This window comes from Alligator mississippiensis, chromosome 4 (genome assembly GCF_030867095.1).
Source record: "Alligator mississippiensis isolate rAllMis1 chromosome 4, rAllMis1, whole genome shotgun sequence".
Lineage (NCBI taxonomy): Eukaryota > Metazoa > Chordata > Crocodylia > Alligatoridae > Alligator > Alligator mississippiensis.
The window spans coordinates 11,044,112-11,065,292 of NC_081827.1; the positions used below are offsets into that span (position 1 = coordinate 11,044,112).

At 47.4% G+C, this 21,181-nt stretch overlaps 1 non-coding gene across 1 annotated transcript; it reads left to right on the plus strand.

Moving 5' to 3' along the window:
- Positions 1-9,708: 9,708 nt before the first annotated feature.
- TRNAR-CCG (transfer RNA arginine (anticodon CCG)) lies at positions 9,709-9,781 on the plus strand. Its single transcript has one exon. It is a non-coding gene; the product is annotated as a tRNA-Arg (tRNA).
- Positions 9,782-21,181: the final 11,400 nt, after the last annotated feature.

Genomic DNA, 21,181 nt, shown 5'->3' on the forward strand with positions numbered 1-21,181 from the left:
CTACACTCGGATGTTGTTTAGTTTGCAATGATGCAACATCATTTAAGAACCCCCAAAGTGTACACTTCATGGGTAACTGGTGTCTCCTGAGTCTGGGGGGGGGGGGGGCACCTGCAGAAGCTGGCATCGGTGTCGGGGACAGGGCAGGTGAGCAGCCACAGAAGCCGCCAGTGGCGTCAGCAGTTGGCATGGAGCAGGCGAGCACCCACAGAAGCTGCCAGTGGAATCGGCAGTGGGGGATGGCTCTCTTGGGGGGGTATATGCCCCCTGTGCCCCTCCTACTAGTCACCTATGGTAAACTGTTATGTCATTAAGCTACACAAAGTGACATTTTCATCACGTGTACATGTTAATGGTGTCACATGTACAAGTGCCCTGATAGTTTAAGGTTAATGACAGCTACTTAATCTGTTTTTAAACATGATCTGGCCTGCCTATTTTAAGACCTAATTCCTTCTTAAATCACATTAGAATTCCTGTCATTAGTTTAGAAGCAGTCTACATCATTTAGCATCACTGCTTTCCAGCTTATCCTTCCCATCAAATAGATGCAGTGTTTATCCATGGACGTATTCATTTGGTGTATCATGTGTCATTTTTTTTTTTTTTTATGCCTGTATATCACATTCCTCTTAGTTTGCCTTGTATTGGTTCTCTGACTTTACTAAGAGGTCAACATTAGAATGGTTACAGAAATGAGACACACTAGGCTGGTACATGGGCATGAACATGAAGAGAGGATGTCATTGCCAATGTTGTGCCTGTCTAGAACAGGGATTTCCGTTTCCAGTGCTGGCACGTTCCCTCTGACCCTATTCACTCCTTTCTTGCCCTCCTGTACTTCATCCTATCATTCTTTACTCACCTGAGGCCTTTCCTTCTTGTGGGCTCTGCCATCTATTCTAGCTGTCAAATAAGCCGACAGGTTACTAATATAGGCAAGCTCTCAGATTCCCTTCTATTACCCTTTGGGGTGACTTTGGATGCCTTTGAACTCAGGCACCACAATGAAAGCATCAGGGTCCCCCCCCCCCCCTCCTCCCTCCCTCCCTCCCCCAGGATTGTTTCATTTGGGTGGCATTATCTGTCTAGGGACTTAGATGTAGGTGATAGCTGCACTGTGGCTTCATCTGTATTTTCCAGGACAATAAAATGAATGGGCCAGATGCTGATGCTTTTCCTCATCTTCAGTAGCACCTCCCTTTTCAGATATTCCTACTAAATCAACAAGACCATTTTCTTTTTGAGTTGTTACAGGTGAGCCATCTGCCAGAACACTCTTCTTTTTCCAATATGGCCCGCCTTTCTTGGCTGTTTTGTTGCAAGACTGATGTTTAACTTTTTTTTAATGTCTGCTGTTAGCAGGTGATTACCAGCAAATCTCCATGTGCATCAAAAAAGGTCTGGAATCCTTCATCTTTCTCCTCCTCTCCCTTTCTTTTCTACTCATGGTTTGAACATTGATTTTAAAACCTGTTTCGTTAAATCAGTGACCCCCCCAGCCCACCTTGGCATGGACAATCTTAAGCTGACGTAAGTGTCCGCATGAGTGGATCACCCTGATTTAATTCAATTCCTTTCTTAATCAAGCTTAGTTCAGCTAATGCCAATCCTTTATGTAGACCAGCAATTTGACCCTTTTTAGGTGGCACTTTTATTCAAGCCTGGCACAACAGAACTCGCTTTCCCCTTACTACCAGTTAATACCTCTGGTAGAGTGTTAAAAAAATAGAAGGTGACATTAAACCAGCTAAAAATCTCGAGAGAGCTGTCAATCAAGAAATATATTTACTGAAGCGTCCCATTGACCCACATATGCTCTTATCTAGAAACCTTTATCTTCTAAGACAATGTTGACTAACAGCTTTACTTTACTCTTGTTTCTATCTTAAAAGAATAACAAATAGGCTTAATTCTTCCCGAAATCTTTAGCAAATGCCTTTTAAGCCCAACACAATGGTAGTTATTTTAAGAAGGATGGCTAAGAACTGCAACACTTTTCTATTTTTCTGTCTTTGGTTTTCATATTGGAGCACTTAATCACAGTTAATCTTTGCGCACAAGGAAGACACATTAACTTTGTTTGCACAGGACTGATATAAAAGCTTTCAACTCTTCTGTTCCCTTATTCATCTCTCTGGTAAGCCTTACCCTTTTAAATAACAGATAAAGGAAACTCTGAAGATTCAACGATACAGGCTATCCTTGCTCAAGTAACCTCAGGGACTAGGCTCTGCAAGCAAAGTTACAGCACAAGGGATGAGGCAAGAAAAATGAAAACTTGCAATCCTGCCAAGGGGACTGAACCCAAGAGAAGGGCCTGGCTTCAGGAACAAGGTACTTGATAGAGGAACACCCAGCACTTAGGATGGGCAATGGGTGACTTCTGAAAGTAGGGTTACTACTACTTTATCTTCACACATCACTGGTGCTAGAGAAGGTGACCAACCATCCCAAACCTTCTGGGACAGTCCTGCATTTCTTAGCTATGCCCCAGTGTCCATGAAGAGCCCCAGGGCACCTATACACGAGCACAGAGGGTGCTCCAAAGCACTGGTATTTCAGTGCGTCACAGCAGACTTGATTAGTGGGTCTGCTGGAGCATGGCAATTACCGCACACCAGCAGCCTTCTGTGTCTCGTATATCATGTCCCTATACTTAAAAATGACAGTGGTGGCACTTGAACTTAAGTTCATCGAACAAGCTCTAGTTCAAGTGCTCCTGCTGCCATTTTTAAGCAAGGGACACTGATACATGAGATGTGGTGGTGCTTCAGTTAGAGCAGCTCTCAGAGATGCGCTAATTAAAGTGCAGCCCTCCCCACCCCCAGAGCACGTGTAAAAATGCCCCCAGATTTCAAAAATTGGTCTCAGTTTGGCCAGCTTCCCAAATATTCCCATGGCGCCAGGCAGGGGACAGGAATACCCCCCAAAAACCCTCTCTGTGAGTGAGCAAGCATAACTTGACTGTTCACAGATCATCAGGTTCCGCAGATGCATAGCACTATACCATGAAGTTGGGGAGTAATAATAATAATTCACTGCTTAGGGATCTGAAGAAGACAGGCATTTTTAGGTAGGCCTTTAAGAACAATACGCAAACTTATGAACATAAGAAATGCCATTTACTAGGTCAGACTATAGGTCCATCTTGCCTGGCATTCTGTCACACTGTGGCAGAAATTCGGTTTACTTGTATTAAAATGTCATGCTTTCTTTCTACCATACTGTTAAACAATGCTTTGGCGTAAGAAGGCTGTCTGATGACTGCATTAATCAGTAATGACAAGCTACTGGTGTGAAGAGCCAAGCATGGGTGCTGAACCATGGCAGACCCGTTGAGGCAAGCACAATCAGTACCCAAGGGACACATTTATACGTCACCCCATGGTGATATTGTTACTGCGCTCTGCTTTAGTATTTCCTTTTAGAAGGAAGTACTAAAGCATGGCTCAGTAAGTGCCCCTGCTGTGCTGTGTGCATGGTGCACGGTTAGTTTTTGCTATTACTTCACCGTGGCAGCATGCAAAAATGTGCTAAAATGGGGGAGCATGTCACTACAGCGAAGTAGCTGCCAGTCACATTTAGACCCACGTCACCTGTGTTGCTGTAGTGACACGCTACGGTGATGTAGCGCATCGCTACGATGAAATAGGGTGATGTGTAGATGCACCCAAGGTGATCTACTTCAGGTCCTAGTGGAAGAGTGGAAGAATTGTGGGATTCTGCCTTGGGCAGGTAAACGCATGATGCCTGGGACCCACTGGGCTGTGCTTAAGGAGAGAGCAGGGAAGGGATTGGAGGTGTGGTCGGCCCTCTACCCCAGAAGTGTAACTTGTCGGGGAGCAAATGGGGCACGTGCCCTGGTATTTCAGAGGAGACAGCAGAATGGGAGCTTGCACTGCCACCCCTGCAGCAGCAGCCATGCTGCCACTGTCACCACAATGGCCCCTCTGTGAAGAAGTAATTACTTGATTCTCATCCCCCCCACACCTTAAGTTTCACAAACTCTACTGATAGAAAGTTATATTGGTATAACTGCATCTCAGCTAGGAGCTCTCCTGGTATAACTTTACTGGTAAAAAAAAAAATCACCCTCCCCACAACTTGCCCAGCAATTGGTGCAAGAGCTGGGTGAAGAACAGCCCATAGCATAAATGAGAAGCAGAACGACACGGCCAAGTCGTGATAGTCTAGTGCCTCAGGCAGGGACCACAAACCATATTTTTTGTCTGGGCATCTTGTTGAAGAGCATCATTGGGGGAATGTGAAGCTGATTATCACTTCTGTGCTCTTGTCAGTTTGGCAGGACTATATTGGAGATGGATCACTTGGCTTTTAATACTGCATCTCGTACTTCCATTCCAAAAAAATAAAGGCATTGTTACTGGAAAATGAAAACTGGCTTCCAAAGCTGCTGCATGTGTAGCACAACTGGGGCTAGGGAACACCTTCCTGCTCTATATGCACTAGAAACTACCTGTTCCAACCCACAACTAGGTCAGATTTCCATTCTGGCGTGTGGGTGTAAAGAAGTTGTTATTGCAGTTATAACCAACACTTCAGTCCCATTTCTAGCTCCGTGTCCAAACGACAATGTGATGCATTTTATCTTGTTCTAATGGGTTTAGGTAAAAACCCCTCTTGGGGTTTATTCTGATTACCAAGGGGTTTTTTTGTTAGCTAATTGGCTGTGGTTCTCCTCCTACAGTGTCTGCATACTGGTGCTACTGGTTACATTTTGGAAGGGATTCAAAGGCTGCAGCGTAAATGAAAACACTGCAGGTCTCAGCATGTTAGATAGTGGTGGGTAGTGGGGTTGTTTAATAAAGTAGTTCAGTTCAAAGTGAAGGTAGAGGGAGTGTAAGATCATAGATCATAGCACAGATGCTAGCCCAGAAATGCCAGGGTATTTCAGTTGTCATTAAAACATGCAAGTACATGAATCACTGGTAGAATTAACCATCCTGTGATGCATGCCTGTGAAGCCAATAGATGTGAGGAGAGGAATCCATCCAAGTCCTTAGCAAGCTTTAATGCTCTGGCAATTAGTTTAACTTGGAAGCTATTGGAAGTCAGAGATGTTTTATTAGCCCTCCAGTGCACTTGCAACATTTCTAAGAGTTTATCAGTGTTTATCAGACCCCGTCCCTGACCACAGTTTTGCAGCTTTTGTACACTGAATTTTTGTAAATTAATTTAGTACTTATGAAAATGAGGGAATAATTGTGGTGGCATAAATCATGTGCATAAGTCTTCCATTAAGTTCTTCATACAACTCACCTTTGCTAGTGTCTCTTCCTTACAACCTGCTAATCTTGGCTTCTTAGGATATGAGGTAAAGATTTTCCATGGTGCTATTGGTGCCCCAGCTTGTGCATGTTCAACTTTGGATACTTTAAAAGAGCTTGAGATTCAGAAGATGAGGGTTTAGTAGAAGCAAGGTGCCCAAATTCAATAATCACTTTGGAAAATATTGCCCAAAGAACACCGGACTATATAGTACTTTTGTGGTGCAGTGACTTAGAGAATATGATTAAAAAACCCCAAAAAACTCCCCCAAACCCTCATTATTTCTGCTGGTCCAGAGAGGACTTGTACTTTCTTTCAACATTTTAAGTTCTTATCTCAAATGTGGACATACTTATGTGCATAATAGTTTTGGGGGTAATAACTCTCTCCAAATTTGGGGAGTGGGAAGGGGCTTTTCCTTCTGCAAAATTACTTTTTCGTCACCACTGATTTGAATTTGAGTCTGTCTCCAGCATAAGCACAGTGTAAATACAGAGAGATATAAAATACTTGGCGTACAGGCAAAGTGGAGTAACAAAGGAGACTTAATTTCAGACATCAAAGCAGTCATTTACTGAAGGTGCTAGTCATGAAATTTTCAATGTGCTTGTTGTAGAACAAGATATACAATTAAAGTAGAGAGGTTGCATGTCTATGAGCACAAAAATGTCTGCTTTCTAAAACTATTGGTCTTAATTGAGTTGCTTAAGGTCTCTTTATAGGCCTGGAGTGATGTTGTGTTACCACACCTGTTTTGGCTAACTTCTACACTCAGGTGCTGTATGGAGGAAAAAAATTGGTCACATATTTTTACTAGATGTTGGTTATCTTCATCCAGTTCCAAGTGCTGTGCCAACGTGTCATTCAAAGTAGCCTCCATGCATCCATATTGTGCAACCTTGATTCAGCTCCCTTCTGCATGTATTGTGACAGTCTTTCCTTACGCAATCACATGATCTTGCTTCAAAATGACCCCTTCCTCATTCAGTGCACGGGGCAGATTGCATTTGTGGAATGAAGGGGAAGGCTGTCCATAGGTCTTCCTATACCTTGTGAGTTGCAGAAGTATATCATAAATGAGATGGGGAAAATACAAGGCGGGAAAGGACACATTGGTGGTTAAGGAAGTTGGATTCTGCCCTGGAGACCTGGATTGTATCCCTGCTCCTGCAACAGAGTTCTTAAGTGATGCATTCCCCACCTGGGGGAAAGTAGTTGGCTTCATCTGTGCTAATTAATCAACAAGTGAAGGAAACCAGGAAATATAAACTGATTTAAGACTCCCTTGGTGATGTTCATCCAGCAGTGAGAACAGACTCCCAGGGCGTGTCTACACGAGATGCTTACTGCACATCAGCCTAATCACCCTGCAGAGTAGTGTGGTGGTGAAACTGTGCTAAAAGCCTGCTGTGCAGGGTGATTAGGCTAATATGCAGTAAACATCATGAAAAAACCATGCACTGGTGCTACTGTTTTGTTGTGCTAGTTAGTTTGCATATTGTTAGTACTTTATAAAGTATATATAAACTATGCTAGTTTGCGTATTGTTAGTACTTTATAAAGCTAGTAGTAAACTAAATGCACGGTAGCTAAGGTGCATTAATGAATGTGTAGATGGACCCCCAAAGGGATAAAGGGAAAACTCTTTGCAAAGAACCCTTTTGCCTTTGTTTTATGATGCTTTGCTGAAGGACTGCTCCAAGCCTCTCTGGCTAGGGACTAACATTACACATAAACCAGTTTAAGCAGGGGTGATGTGTAGGGGGTGCACACAGGTGCACGTGTACCTCCTGCGCGTGGCGGTGCACCACCTGCAAAAAGGCCCTGGCTGCCACTGCCGCCGCCACCACTGCTGTTGGTGGTGCCTGCGGGTGGTCGCTGACCCCTGGTCGGTGCTCCCCCCCACAGCTGACAGTGCTGGCAGCATCTGCAGGAGCTCCCCACTGGTTTGTGCAATGCCTGTCCTGGGCCCCGTCCTGGTTTAACTTACACCAGAGTTCCCTAGCATCCCAGCATGCTCTCTGGGCTTGGCTCTCTGTTTCAGCACAGCAGGGTTGCCGCACCCCTCTGCTCCCAGCCAGAGCAGGGACAGGCAGGGGCGGGGGCCTGGCTACATGTTGGCCCCAGAAGGTAGCAGGGAAGAAGTTTATTTCCCACCACCCCTCCCTTGTCCAACCAGCATGAACCTACACTTCTCTGCTAGCTGTTTCAGTGGAGGGGGCATGGCCAGCCCTGGCAGTAGCCTGGATTGAACTGGCTAGGGAGGGGTTTAATCCCCCCCTCCCAGTCCCACAAGCATGGACCTTAGCCAAGGGCCACCAGTCACTCCCCCATTGCTGCTGCAGTGGCGGGGCCAGGTGTGGCCAAACACCAGCTGGCATGGCCCCTGAGACAGAGGGGACAGGGAGGGGGCATTATTCCCTCCTCCACTCCCTCTGCCCCTGTGGGACCACAGCTGGCACCTGCCCACTCAAACTGCTGCAGCCGCTGATTTGTCCCTGCTTGGGGCAAGTGGCAGAGTAACCCTCTTCTTGCCTCCTCTGCCAGATGCCCCTCTGTTTCCTGCCCCCCACCTAAGAGGCCCTGCATGGCTGGCATTTGGCCATGCCCCCACCTCTGCCACTGGACTGGCGAGGGGGCAGGACCCTTGATGGGGGTAGCAGCCCCTGTCATGGTGTATGGGGAGTGCAAACCTCTTCCTGGTGGGGGGCCATATTGTGGGGCTGGCAGAGCATTCGTGGACTGCACATAACAGCACTGGGGCTTGGAAGGACAGAGCCCCCTAAACCACCCCCAGCACTGCCAACGCAGCACAGTCCACAGCAGCTTTCCCCACCCTACAGTGCAGCCCCCTGCTGGGAAGAGGTTTGTGCTCTGGGAAACCATGACAGGGGCTGCTGTCCCTGTCAAAGTCCGTCCCCTCTCACCACTCCAGTGGCTGGAGGGGGCAGGGCCAGAAGCTGCCCTGACCACTGCCACCATTCGATCTATGCTCGGGGCAAATGGTGGAATAAGTCCCCTCTCTCCAGTGTCCCCCCCTCTGGCATCTGGTGGAGGAGGCAGGACAGGGCTTATTCTGCTGCTTGCCCCAAGCAGGGAGCAAGCAGCAGCAGCGGTCGGGGTGGGTGGATCCTGGCTGCAGTCCCCTGGGGACAAAGGGGGCGAAGGGGAGAATAATACCCTTCCCTGCCCCCTCTGCCTCAGGGGCCATGCTGGCCGGTGTTTGGCTGTGCCCAGTCCCACTGCTGCAGCAGCGAGGGTGGAGTGCCTGGTGGACCCTGGCTCGGGTCCATGCCAGTAGGACAGGGAGGAGGGAATTAAACCCCTTCCCTGTTCCCCCCAGTTCAGTCCAGGCTCCTGCTGGGGCTGGCTACCCCCCATTCCCTCTACCCAGCACCACTTCCCTGAAGCCAAGGGTGCACTCTAGCACCCCCGGGTGCCTGGCTTGAGCAACTGCAGGCATGTGTCTACATTTCCTCAGTCCGGAGAGAATGTCTGTGGAGTTGCAAATTGGTTCAGTCTAGGTAAGTTAGATTAACCTGCAAAGATTGAATCAACTCAGGCTCTGGCTTTTTGACTACCTGTCCCTAGCCTCTGTGCCCAATATTCCTGCTGTTCCTTTGGTTTGTGTGACTAGTCCACAGGTCTGCCCACTCTCACATTTGATCACTAATTTCATTCTATTTAATGCTTTGCCAGTCTCCTGGAACCCTATGGTGTAACTGGGGAGAATCTACTCTTTCCCGTTTATTTATTTATTTTTTTAAGAAAAGCTCCTGTAGTTGTGAAGGTAATGCTGAAAATAGGACATGTCTAGAAGACAGCAGAAGCATGTCCCTGCAAAGACAGAACCAAGCATGATGCACCCAAATGAGTCTGCAGGCACACTCCCAATCTGGAAGATCACCAGAGGCTGCTCTAGGCTCATCCCAAGCACTTGCTCTCAAGCCCTTGGTTTATGATGGGCCTGAGAGAACCACTGGGGATAAGCCAGACACTTGTATGGAGGATATCAGATGACTTGCAGGGGGGTAGAGGTGTGGGTAGGGGATGTTCTGTGGGACTAACCACTGCCGCAGTAGGGCTTTAGTGGCCCAACATCAGAAGGCCAATAAAAAAGAATGCAGAATATATTGTTCTGAAAAATCTCATGATGTTTAAGCCAATTGTATGATATTTTGGAGCTGGGCCCTTGAATTTAGAGTGTGCGGTGGTGGCAACATGGCCTCTAAGTCTTAGACTTCTAAAAGCACAAAAATAGATGTGTCAATTTTTTATAAGCCCAATGGAGCCATGCTTTGACTTCCAGTGGAACGCAGCCCATGGGACTTCATCTGGTGGTTCTTGTAGTAGAGGGAATTACTGATCTACGTGGTAGGTGGACAGCATCAGGCCCGATGGCTCAGCATTCAGCCAGGCCCAGTGGCCTAATGGATAAGGCACCAGCTTCCGGAGCTGGGGATTGTGGGTTCAAGTCCCACCTGGGTCAATCAGTTGCTTTATTAGTGGCTGGACCTGTTGGTGTCATACACTCCCTTCCTAAATTTCTGTATGATCTGAAAAAAAAGCCATTTGAGGACTGGCTGACATAGATGGAACTGTAAAGAAAAAAGTTTGGTAGGATTTGGTGGCAGCTTACAAATATATCAGGGCCTAGGCTAAGAGCTCTTCACCAAAGTGCCCCTGGAGAAAATCAGGACCAATGGTCGCTTCAGCAATACCAAGTAGAATAACTTCCTTATTTTCTGGGATGACAAGGTCTAATGGCCATGAGCTTCTCCAGCTGTTTCAGCTGGACATAAGGAAGATCTTCTTTACTGTCTGAGCCCCCAAGGCCTCGAACAGACTGCCTCCGGAGGTGGTGTAAACACCTACTCTGGACTCCTTTAAGAGGCAATTGGATGTATATCCTGTGACCCCAGCTGACTTCCTACCCTTGGGCCAGGGGGCTGGACTCGATGACCTTCCAAGGTCCCTTCCAGCCCTAATGTCTATGAATCTATGAATCACACTTGACACCTAAGAGCCCAATCCTTAGTTACTGCCTTCCTGCACTTTGGGGAGCACCACAAGGGTTGCTGACTGCCCTGCCGGACCCTACCTGTCCACCTTGTAAATTAACAGTATCCCAGGGCATGTGACTTTTCCACAGTGCCTTAGGTACCACATACAGTGAATACGTATGTGCATTATGACTTGCACTACCCTGTTCCCTCTGGGAATCAGGTTTGCACAAGCAGGGCAGGCCCTTTGTACAGGGCGGGTTTCATAGGGATGTTTTACTGGAGCCATTTCTGTCCAGATTGAGGGTTTAGTGGAATAAAAAGGGGCAGCAACATGTCTGCAAACCAGATCCTAGTAGTACTGTTGATTCAGGGAATAGGCAAGAAGTGCAATGCCTGAGAAGAAGTGCCCAAAAGCTTGTCTAACATGTCTCCTAACAACACACTCAGTCTGGTGAGTGAGCTTACCAAACAAATCCTGCTTCCACCTGCTCCTAGGTATTGCCATAGGCTTCCCCCTTTCCTCCTTCTTGCTCCCCTGCTTCCTCCCCAGTTTGAGGCTTACTGTCTGACTCACAAAAGGCATTGCTGAAAAAGGGCTTGGGGGTGGTTTTCGGATACCCTGGTGATGAATCTGAAATTAGCTCCCCCGTGGCAAAACCAAAGGAAACCCAGAAAGCATCAGCAAAGAAGGAGTTAACCCAGTAGATCATGAAAGCCACATGAAAAGGACACAGGTGCAGCAACAGTTTGAGTTGGTAGCTATCACCTCCCCAGTGGGAGAGGAGGCTAATGGCAGAGGCTGCCTCCTCCTGCATTGAGGAAGGAGCGTGGTTACAAACACTTGCTGAGTTAATAAAGGCTGTTGAAGTCTGAGCTTCCGTTGGTGGTTTTGCTCCTGTAACATCGTCAGGCTCCCTCTGAAAACAGCACCTGACTTACGCCTGGTTTAATGGCGTGTGATAGAAACCTGGTTTATCGTGCTGGTGGGCTGCAGGGCATGCAACTGAAAGGCCCTGGTTAACCAAGCGGAGGAGATGCATGCAGCAAGCAGGGGATGCTTGCTACGCCTGAGTGTGCACTCTTAGCTAGGAGGGTGGGGGGGGCCCTGCCCCACAAGTCCCCCCTGGAGCGTGGGGCAGGGCAAAACACACTGAAGAGGTAGGAAAGTGGCTGTCCTTGTGGTTTCAAACCAGAGATCTTCGACCTACTTCCTGGCACATGTGTTTATTTTCTCAAGTGATGGGGACTTGGGTCGGATGTCTCAGGGCTGCAGCAGCCAAGTGCTGCCGTAGAACATCCTCCGCTGTTTGGTGGCTGGTGTGAGGTGTGTGCCTGACGGGGGGCAGTAAACCCCCTCCCGCATTGGTGAGGGACCAGGCTTTCTGTGCACCGTGCATTTTTTTCAGTGCAAGGGTTCAGTCAACCTGTCCAGTGCTGCAGTGCAGGAATAATTGGAGACTGGTGCTTTTCAACTCCCAGCACCTCTTGAGATCTGCAAGCCAAAGGGCTGGCCTGTGAGCAGCCGCAGAGGGCCCAGCAAGAAACTCCCCTGCTTTGCATCCCTGTGCCAAGGCTGCTTTGGGGCTTCCTGCTCTTTGTTCCCCCCCACATGGAGCAAGACTCTGAAATAGGGTGTAGGAGGAGGAGGAAGGACCATTGTTACACCCACTTCACAGTCCAGCCCACAGTTAACTGAGTAACCTATATGAGGAGCCTGGATGGACTGACACACCTACATCATTATGCCTCTCTCCACCAAGTGAGTATTATTAGCTGCACCTTATAGCTGGGAAACTGAGGCACAGGGAGGTGAGGTGATGTGACCCAGTCCACCAAAAAATAATCAGTGTCATGATAAGCATGCGAACCGAAGAGTCCCAATTCACAGGCCTTTGCTTGAATCTTTAGGTCGTGTTCCACCCTAGTGCTTCTTTCTGTAAAAGCCCATTCATGCCATCCAGCCTTTTATTTGTCTGCAAAGCATCACGCACACCTATAGCTCTGTACACATCATAATATTTTAATGCTGCTTTGCTCCAAGTTTGACTTACTTCTCATAAGTGGAGCAGTGCCACCCCGGAGCACAGAATTACAGCCTGCTCTGGAGGAGTTTATGAACGCAAGGCCTGTTAATCGGTTTCCTGCTTAGCTCACTGCACTGTCAGGACAACTTCACCTGCTTCCAGAGGTAAGTGCGAGCACTGCTTGGCTTAAGACTGCCCTCACTGTGATCACCAGGAAATGTCCCATTAAGTCACCGATGCAGGATCAGGCTGTGAAGGGAGGGTACTGTAGTCCAGAAAGATGGTCCTTATTTCTTTTTCATAACCCCTTCATCATAGAGCCTTCATCCACCTGCTGGGAGCAAGACCTCCTCACATGCTCCCCTCTTTTATCCACACTGGCCTCTTCTGCACAGCTGGGCTAGGCACAAACATGATTTTTCAGGCAATAATTTATGAATGGTGTAGGCAGGGGTGCTGGAAATTTACCCTTTCATGCCAACTTCCTGCTATGCGGAACACCTGCATTTTAACAGGCCCGGAAAGAAAACAGCCCTCGTTGTAAACCTCACTTGAAACTGGTTTTAATTAGGGGTCTTCAATTAAGAAAAAAATCTGGATATTTTTCTTATTTTAAACAGTTTTTCTGGTCTGAGAGGGCTTTCGGGGTCTGCTCTTGCAAGGTGTGGGGTGTTCTCAGTTTCTCCCCATTGTGGGAGAAACTCAGCTTGTGTCAGTGCAAAGCCTAGAGGCCCAGGACGCTTTTCTCAGGCCTTAGGGGCAAGAAAATGAGGCAATTTTCTCAAATCCATCAATATTAAGGCTCCAAGTCATTGGGAGATCATTCAGTGTAACCCTTGTATAATACAGGCCATTGATTTTGACCCAGTTATTCCTATATATCACCCATTAACTTGTCTGATTATAGCTTATCTTCCAGCAAGGCATCTGGTTTAGCCCCCTGACTTTGGCCACTCTCTCCTAGCCATTTAGACTGGGGACAGAAATTACACATAAACCGGTATAAGTGACCGGAAACCGGTTCGAATCTGCGACATAACAGAAGTTCAATGCACATGAACTGCGTTCAAAATGGCCAAACCCAGTTTAAGATAAACCTGATGGATGTAGTATCAAACTTCACTGATTTAGGTTAAATTGCTTTATTGACTTCTGTCCCAGATGCCCCAGTTTTCCTGCTCTCAGCAGGGTATGTGATCTGGAGCTTCAGAATCTCACATATGGTGGTTTTCTTGCCTGGGAAGAGTTCATCAGCTTGCAGAAGGGGCTGAAAGCCAGGCAGGGGCCACTTTCTCCATGCAAATATTCAGTTTGCAAGAAGCCTGGAAGCTGTAGCTTTCCCTGGACTAAACCAGCTACACTCAAGGTGCAGATATATATCAATCAACACAGTTTAGTGTCTCTTGGCAGGCGGAGCATGTTGTTGTATGGGGTACCGAATCTGCAGGTGTTAGGGCCACTGCCACACTAAGGAGGTGAGAGGAGATGTTTCGGACCTGTCACACGTACATTTCATAATAAAAAAAATTAATAGATCATTCCAGAAAACCAGGGCAATCATTTTATACAGTTTACTGTAAGTTTTCTGTATGTAGTTTTATTCACTCTTGGCAAAGGCACGGCCTATTTGTGTCTAGCTTCTGCCCTGAGAGAATTCAAGGTGGGTTACATAACAGCAGTTGTTCTTAACCGAGGGCAAATTTAGACTACAGTTTTGCTAATCATAAAACGGAGTACTCAAAAGCACAGTGTTTTTTAAGTGAACTGACTGCCCAGAACTGTAGACTTATAGCTGTGATAGCTAGAGTATATGACCATGCAATGCTAGGAGCACAATCTCTGTCTCACTTCACTTACCGTTCACATGGAAGGTTTGGAATCAACCATAGCGACCAGCAATGGAGGCTACTCATTTCATTCAAGTGCCAGATGCTTTTAGGCTCAAGCGGAAGATAGCCATTATAAATGGGGATCAACACGCCTGAATTTTTGTATTTCAAGCTCCGCTCTTCGTTTTTTGTTTCGCTTTTGCCGATATTTAAATTAAAAATCCTTAGAAAGGGACTTTTGAACATCCTTACACGTACGTGGCTACTTTTAACTTCATGATTGTCACTGTGCATCGGGGGCACTTGGAAACACTATACAGTGGCAGCAGATCCACTGGGCAGATCTGTATTTTGCAAAGCAAAGTCCCTGACCTCTTGAGTTAAAGGAAAATTTCCTGCAGCTGACTATGGCACAGGCCCTAGGGAACAAAATGAGAGACCTGATCCCATCCAGAAGGGTGCAAAGAGACATAGTTTTATAGTTTCATAGTTGGTAGGGTTGGAAGGGACCTGAGCAGATCATCAAGTCCCTGCCATGGGCTCACTAGACAGCTCATGACAGAATAAATACAATTAAAAGGTGAAGATACGTGCTACACTTACACTGTACTAAATCTGTGGAGTGTTAAATGGTGTCAAAGCTAGAATATGCTGTGAGCAGTCACGCCCTAAGGGTTAATACACAGCTTGCCTACATAGCTCTGACTTGCCATTAGTGGGTTGGTGAGTACGGGTGTGGCTAGAAGCCAAAACACTTTAGTTCTATGAATGCACCAAGTACAATGCATCCTGGGATGCTGGATGACTGCAAATTGCCTATTTTATCTCCATGGGCAGACTAAAGTTACACCAGCATAAGCTAGGTAGTTATGAGCTCAAACTTAAGTGGTGTAACTCTGAGCTGCTCAGCTTTGCATGACTTAACAATTTTTAGTGGGAGGACTCTCACATTTTAAGTGCTCTTATAATGGCCTAAGTGTAACATGTAACGTCACCCTTACATCAGCCAGCAAAAGCGTCACCTTGCTGATATGCTCAGGTTGGTTGGTTAGCTATACAGGCAAGTTGATGAATAAACAAAGTTTGCACAACTTGACTTTAAACCTGAAACACCCCATGTTGCTCGAGACAGAGAGAGTGTGTTTTCTGTCACTTGCCTTTAGATTGTCATGTGGTAAAACTGAAATCTATCTGAAGGCCTGGTGAGATGTAATTGTGGTTGTTCAATGATGGGACTGTGGGCTGTGTTGCGTTTGATCTGGATTTGATCTGGCCCTGATTTGTCTTCTCCAATATCCAAAATGGGTGTAAGTTGTGGCTTCTACTCTGACTGTGGCCAGGAAGGCTCCAAAGATCAGCAGTCAGAAAGCAGCCACGGCGAGGCGCTTCCCTTCCTGGTGCTGACTTTCAGTAACAATAGCAGCAGTTCTTTGTGTGGTTAAAGCCGTTACCAGTTTGCTCCACTGAATAGCTGACTTCAAGCTGGTCCTAGTTGCCTTAAAGGGGACTTCCTGGCTTAGTTCAGCAGATGAGCAGTGTGTCAGTATTCAGACTTAGCCAGTTCCAAGAATTTGAGCCTGCTTTGGCAGAACTCTTGCTCTTGTGACTTTTTGTAATGGAGCCAAGTCAATGGCATGGCCTCCCAAGAGCCCAGAGATGACAAAACCCAACAGATCCAGGACCTGTTCCTGCCTCTGCCACTGACTTACCATAAGACCTTTGCCCAGTCACTTTTCTTTGTGCCTAAATTTCCCTATCTATAAATATGGAAAACATCCTAAATTTGGGCCAAAAAAGCCACTAACTATCATGCACTAGGATTGTACTCCTGCATCTTACTCCTCTTTCAGTCGGGTTCAGTTCCCAAGAGAGGCTTTACAGATAGTATTGGCTGCACTATACAATGGCTAACAATGGCTGAAGCCACCAGCATCTAGCAGGCCTGGGATGCATCATTATCTTTACTGAGAGAAATGTGGTTGTCTTTGGCTATGTCTACATGTGCATTTAAATGTGACTAAATTTAATGTGCATTAAGCTAATGCACATTAAGTGATTTTTGGAGGTGTCTACACATGCAGGGACTTGGCACTAAAGTTAGTCCCAAGTCCCTGCAGCCCTGCTGTGTGCTCCTGGCAGGTGGCCACTAGCGGGGGTGAGGTGGGGGGGATCTCCAGCCTCTGGCCACATGGCTGCCAGTACTTGTTGAAACCACCTGGCAGAGCCACCTGGGAGCCATCTGGGAAACTCTGATTCCTGGCCAGCCCCTTCTCTGCCCTGGAGCCGCATGCCCAGCACAGGGGCAGCATGCAGCATCTCCCTCCTTGCCCACCCTGCCTCCTCGCACCAGGGCTGCTCCAGCTCATGCCCATGCCCATGCCCCTGCTCCTGACCCCACCTCTGCCAGCAACATCCAGCACCTGGTTGCTCTTGGCCGGCCCTTGCCGGTGACAACCAGTGCCCCATGCTCCTGCTAGCTATGGTGCTGGCTCTGCTGACCCCTACCCCCACCAGGCCCCAGGAGAGCTGTGCACCCATCAGTGGGGACAGGGCACTGACTGTGGGAGGCCCTGCCCAATCCCCTCGTCCTGCACTCCCCTTTCCAGCCTGCCTGCCCTACCACCCACACAGCCGCTACCCCCTGCCCACCCCCAACCTCGCTTTATATACAAGAGGAAAACTATACACAAGGAGAATACGATATACAATATTTTGGGTCTTCAAGCCCAGAGTAGGGGGTTGGGGGGGTGGGGGGGGGGCAAGGTGTCCAGCACTCCAATCCCTGGATGTTCCCTGGGGCTGGGCTCAGGCTGCCCCCTAGTGGAAGGGCAGATCTGGCACTGAAGTTAGTGCTGGGTCATGTCTACAAGTATGTTAATGCACATTAAATAATCATGCCTAAATTTGATACCTGCATTTACACAATTAGCTTAATTTAACATGCATTAAGGGTGTGCATGTATAGACGCATGTGTAGCACAGGTAACTTGGGTATATACTCCCCTTCTCCAATTGAAGGGATTTGTTAGCTGGCAGGTGTGCTGTGGGTGGGCTGGGGAACTGCAGACTGCTCAATTTCCCTCTGTCCCTATAGAATCAGGCCAGGAAAGTCAAGGGACTTAACTGTATACACATTTATTTACATTAAGTTATCACAAGGGAAAGGAACATGGATAGAAACACATGTACAATATATATATATATATATATATTTATAAAAGATATGTAAACCAGTAACATAAACAATACCCTCTGGGTAAATGACATAAAACCTTATACCAGTGCTCTAGATACAGGTAAGTCATAGGTAAGTATCTGGTCTGAAACAGATAAATCCCAAAAATAAACTCAGTCCCGAGGGGAAACCCCAATGCCCTTGGGCTTTTCCCAAGCCCTACAAAGATGCTGGTAACTTTAGGGGGGCCCTCCCAGTGGGACCTCGTCTCTCAGGAGACCTTAACTAACTGAGGGGGGCACTCCCTTCCCCTGTGGGAATCCTCTTTTCCCTGCAACTCATGGCTCCCAGGCCTGGGGGGTGGTCCTCGTCCTCTGCATCAGGCTTCCCTCTCACCTGCAGTGGGCTTCAGGGGAGTCGCTGTCCCCTGGGACAGGGCTCTGCTAAGCAGGGCTTCTGGGGCCTCTGGCTTGGCTTGTCTGCTGGCTCAGTAGCCCAATCACTGTCTGACTTTCTGGACTCAACCTTTTGCTATGGGTCAGAGGCCTGGGCTGCCTCGTGCAGCACCAGGCTTGGTCCGCTCCCGGACCCTCCATTCAGTGCCTCCTGCACCAAGCTCCCAGTCTCGTTCTGGGGGTTGAGGACCTGAGCCGCCCAAGTGCTCCAAAGGTCCTACTCCATGCACTGGCCTGTGCAACATGTCTCTGGCCGCACGCCAGAGGTTGCAGACCTGAGCCTCATCACGCAGCTCCCAGGGTCTGGATGCCATGTGGTGGGCTGCACACTGAAAGCCTAGCTGCTGGAGCCATCTGCATGATGGCTTCAGGGACACTTCTGGGCTACTGCTTCACCCTGCTGAGCAGCTCCCCTCAGCTCTTCTAAGCTCCTCTCTTCTCTCTCCCGGATGTGCTCCCCTCATGCTGGGCACGTAGCTCCTTTTATGTGCTCCAGGGCTCCGCCCCTGAAGTCTGCCGGACCTGAGTGTTGCAGTCTTCAATCAGGTCCAGGCCAGGGGAGGAACTCTTCTCCCCCTCCCCCCAGGAGAGGGGCGTGACTGAACTCCTCTTGCTACCTCCTGATTGGTGGATGAGCTCCACCAATCAAAACAGCAAGATTTCAAGCCTGGGACTCAACCCAAGCTCCAAAAGGCAAGCCTGCTACACATGCCTGTAATGTGCATTAACTTAGGCTAATGCGTTTTAGCACATCTTGTAGAGAAGCACCCTTTATATAGCAGAGTGGGTCTTAGCGCCTGTGTTTTTCATGCATAAAAAGCAGTGATGTGTTTTCCATCTGCATGGCTTTCCTTTCAGATTAATGAATGTGGGAGTGAAAGAGGCCTTCAGAATCATGGATCTCAGTCCCCTGGCATCTCAAACCACGGCATCATAGAATTGCTTCCATAAAGGTATCCAATTCTTTCATAAAACTAAGGTGTTTAATCCCCTTTAAGTGAGAGTGGAAAGATACTCCAGAGCTTCTCTCCTGTGAAGTTCCCTCTTTTAAAAATTAGAGGGATTTTTTTCTTCTAAAATGATCTAGATGTAAATTGAAGAACCAAAAAAGGAAGAAGTAAAGGAACATCTTCATAAGAGAGCAGTGTGTCTGTGCCTCCTCAGTAATAGGCTGCAGCTGCACTGAACACAAAATGGCCATGCTTATAGCAAATTTGAAGGTGCGGTGCAGAGAAAAACCCATAGCAGTCATATGGCTATCTGCCAATAATGTAGGCTAGTTTGGGATGGAGGATGAGTTCCCTTCGTTTGCAACACAACCCTGTTACACCATGTCTATACAAGGGCACTTGGGAAATTGAAGACGCATCAACTGGAAGTGTTGAGTCAAGGCATGTTAGTTGAAGTGCATGAATCCCTCATGTGGATGCTTTTATTCAGGAATAAAGTGGCTTTAGATTGCTGCAGCTTAATCCTCCTCTGAGGATTAAACCACAGAGAACTAAAGGCATTTTAATCCTAAATGAGAGCATCCATACATACTTTAATTTCTGTGCATTGACTTCACGCCTTTAGTTGACTCTCCTTAACTGTTCTGAGTGCTCCTGTAAAGACAGAGCCCGAATTATAAATGGGAGCTGTGCTTTGCTGTGGCTATTACAGCTCTCTATTGAGGTTCTTGTGGTTTTGGTTTTAGTTCATTCCTTGTGGCTTTTCTTTTTGCCATTTCTGATATCCCCTTTGCTTTCGTGTGGAGTAAAATCTGAAGTCCGAGTGATTTTTCCTATGGAAGACATGCTGCTTGCTTATGTCCCAGAAAGACCTTGCTTGGGATATTTGTGATCCTGTGACATCCTGGAGGTAGTAGGGATTATTTTTACATATTAGCTCTTCCCTATCACCATGTGGTTTTCTAATGCTGAGCTCCCCAACAGTAAGTTGAAAGGAGAATTGTGATTTTAGACCCAGTGTTGAATGAATATGAGCTGTGGAGAGATGAGAAATGTTGTGCCTTATATCCATAAGAAAATATGCATGGGGAAATCTTGTGGTAGTTTCTGCTAATACACTGGCTGTTGAGTAGGGTGCAACAATCCCATGCTTCCCATGATGTCGGGTTCCTCAAGGATGCCCATCATGCTGGGCCTTTTAGTATCTGAGAGGAGAGTGATTCAGCTTCACATGGTTGTCGAGGTACAACCACTCATTAATTTACCCTATTTATGCAGCTGCATGTTAGAGAGACTGATTTTTCACTGCCTTTCATATAGGATAGTCTAGTGGGGAACTACCTTTTTTGGTAGGCCTGCTACAAATTAGCCCTGCAGCCTCCCTGGGTGCCACTTCAATCCCCTTCCTCTAGTTGATCTGCTGCTCTGCTTTCTGCCCTGTGCTTCCTGCCTGGTCTACTGTTCTCCTTCCTGCTTCTTGCCCTATCTGCTGCTTTGCTGTCTGCTTCTTTCCTGATCTTCTCCATGCCACACATGGGAGCTGCCTGTGCCACTTGTGGCATGCATGCTGCAGGTTGGCCGCCCCTGGGATAGTCATTTACGCCTGTGGAAGGAGAGTGCAAAATAGCTAGCACCTCTAGCTCAAAGGGTTTTATCATGGAAACCAGTGATATCAGGGGTAAGGCACATGGGTAGGATCTGGCCCATGCAGCTCTCATTTGGCTCCCAGGGCACCTAAAGGAGTCAGAAATCCAGGGACAGGGCAAGCAGGGGTGGGATCCACTGCCAAAATTTGGGGCACAGAGTCCCATTGAGGATGCATGTGACCATCCAGGGGTGAGCAATAGCTGTATTAACCCCTGTGGCTGTTGCTGCCCTGTCAGAGTCCAGCCCACAAGAAGTCTTGCGGATTGTTTGTGGCCCGTGAAGAGCCCTCTGGTCTGAGTCCAGCTCAATGTGGTGGGGATATTTTGGCAACATTGATTTAAACTGAACAGGTAAAATTACCCCAAATCTTTCCTGGTCGTTGGATGTCAATAGACTATCGTTTGTAATAATGCATATTTTAAGCAGTGATTCTGTGCCTAACCTTATGCATAGGAGTAGTGTTACTGAAGGCACTGGGATTACCCATGTGAATAAAATTAGGCATGTCCTTAAGGGCTTTGTGGAATGAGAGCCATTATTTGTTACAGGAGAATAACAAGCATAGCATTTTAATCACATCATTCATCTGCAGCCCTCAAAAAGCTTTCCAACTGTACTTAACGTGTTGAATTTCACTAGCAAAATATGTTCAATTGCACACAAGAGAAGCAGAAAATCAACCGATCTTCAAACCGTCCCAAGACTGGAGATAGTCCAGAGGAGAGAAAAAGGATGAGAAGTTGAGAAAATGCGACATAGGAGGAAAGCTTGGAAGATTTGGGATTATTTCGTCTGGAGAAGAG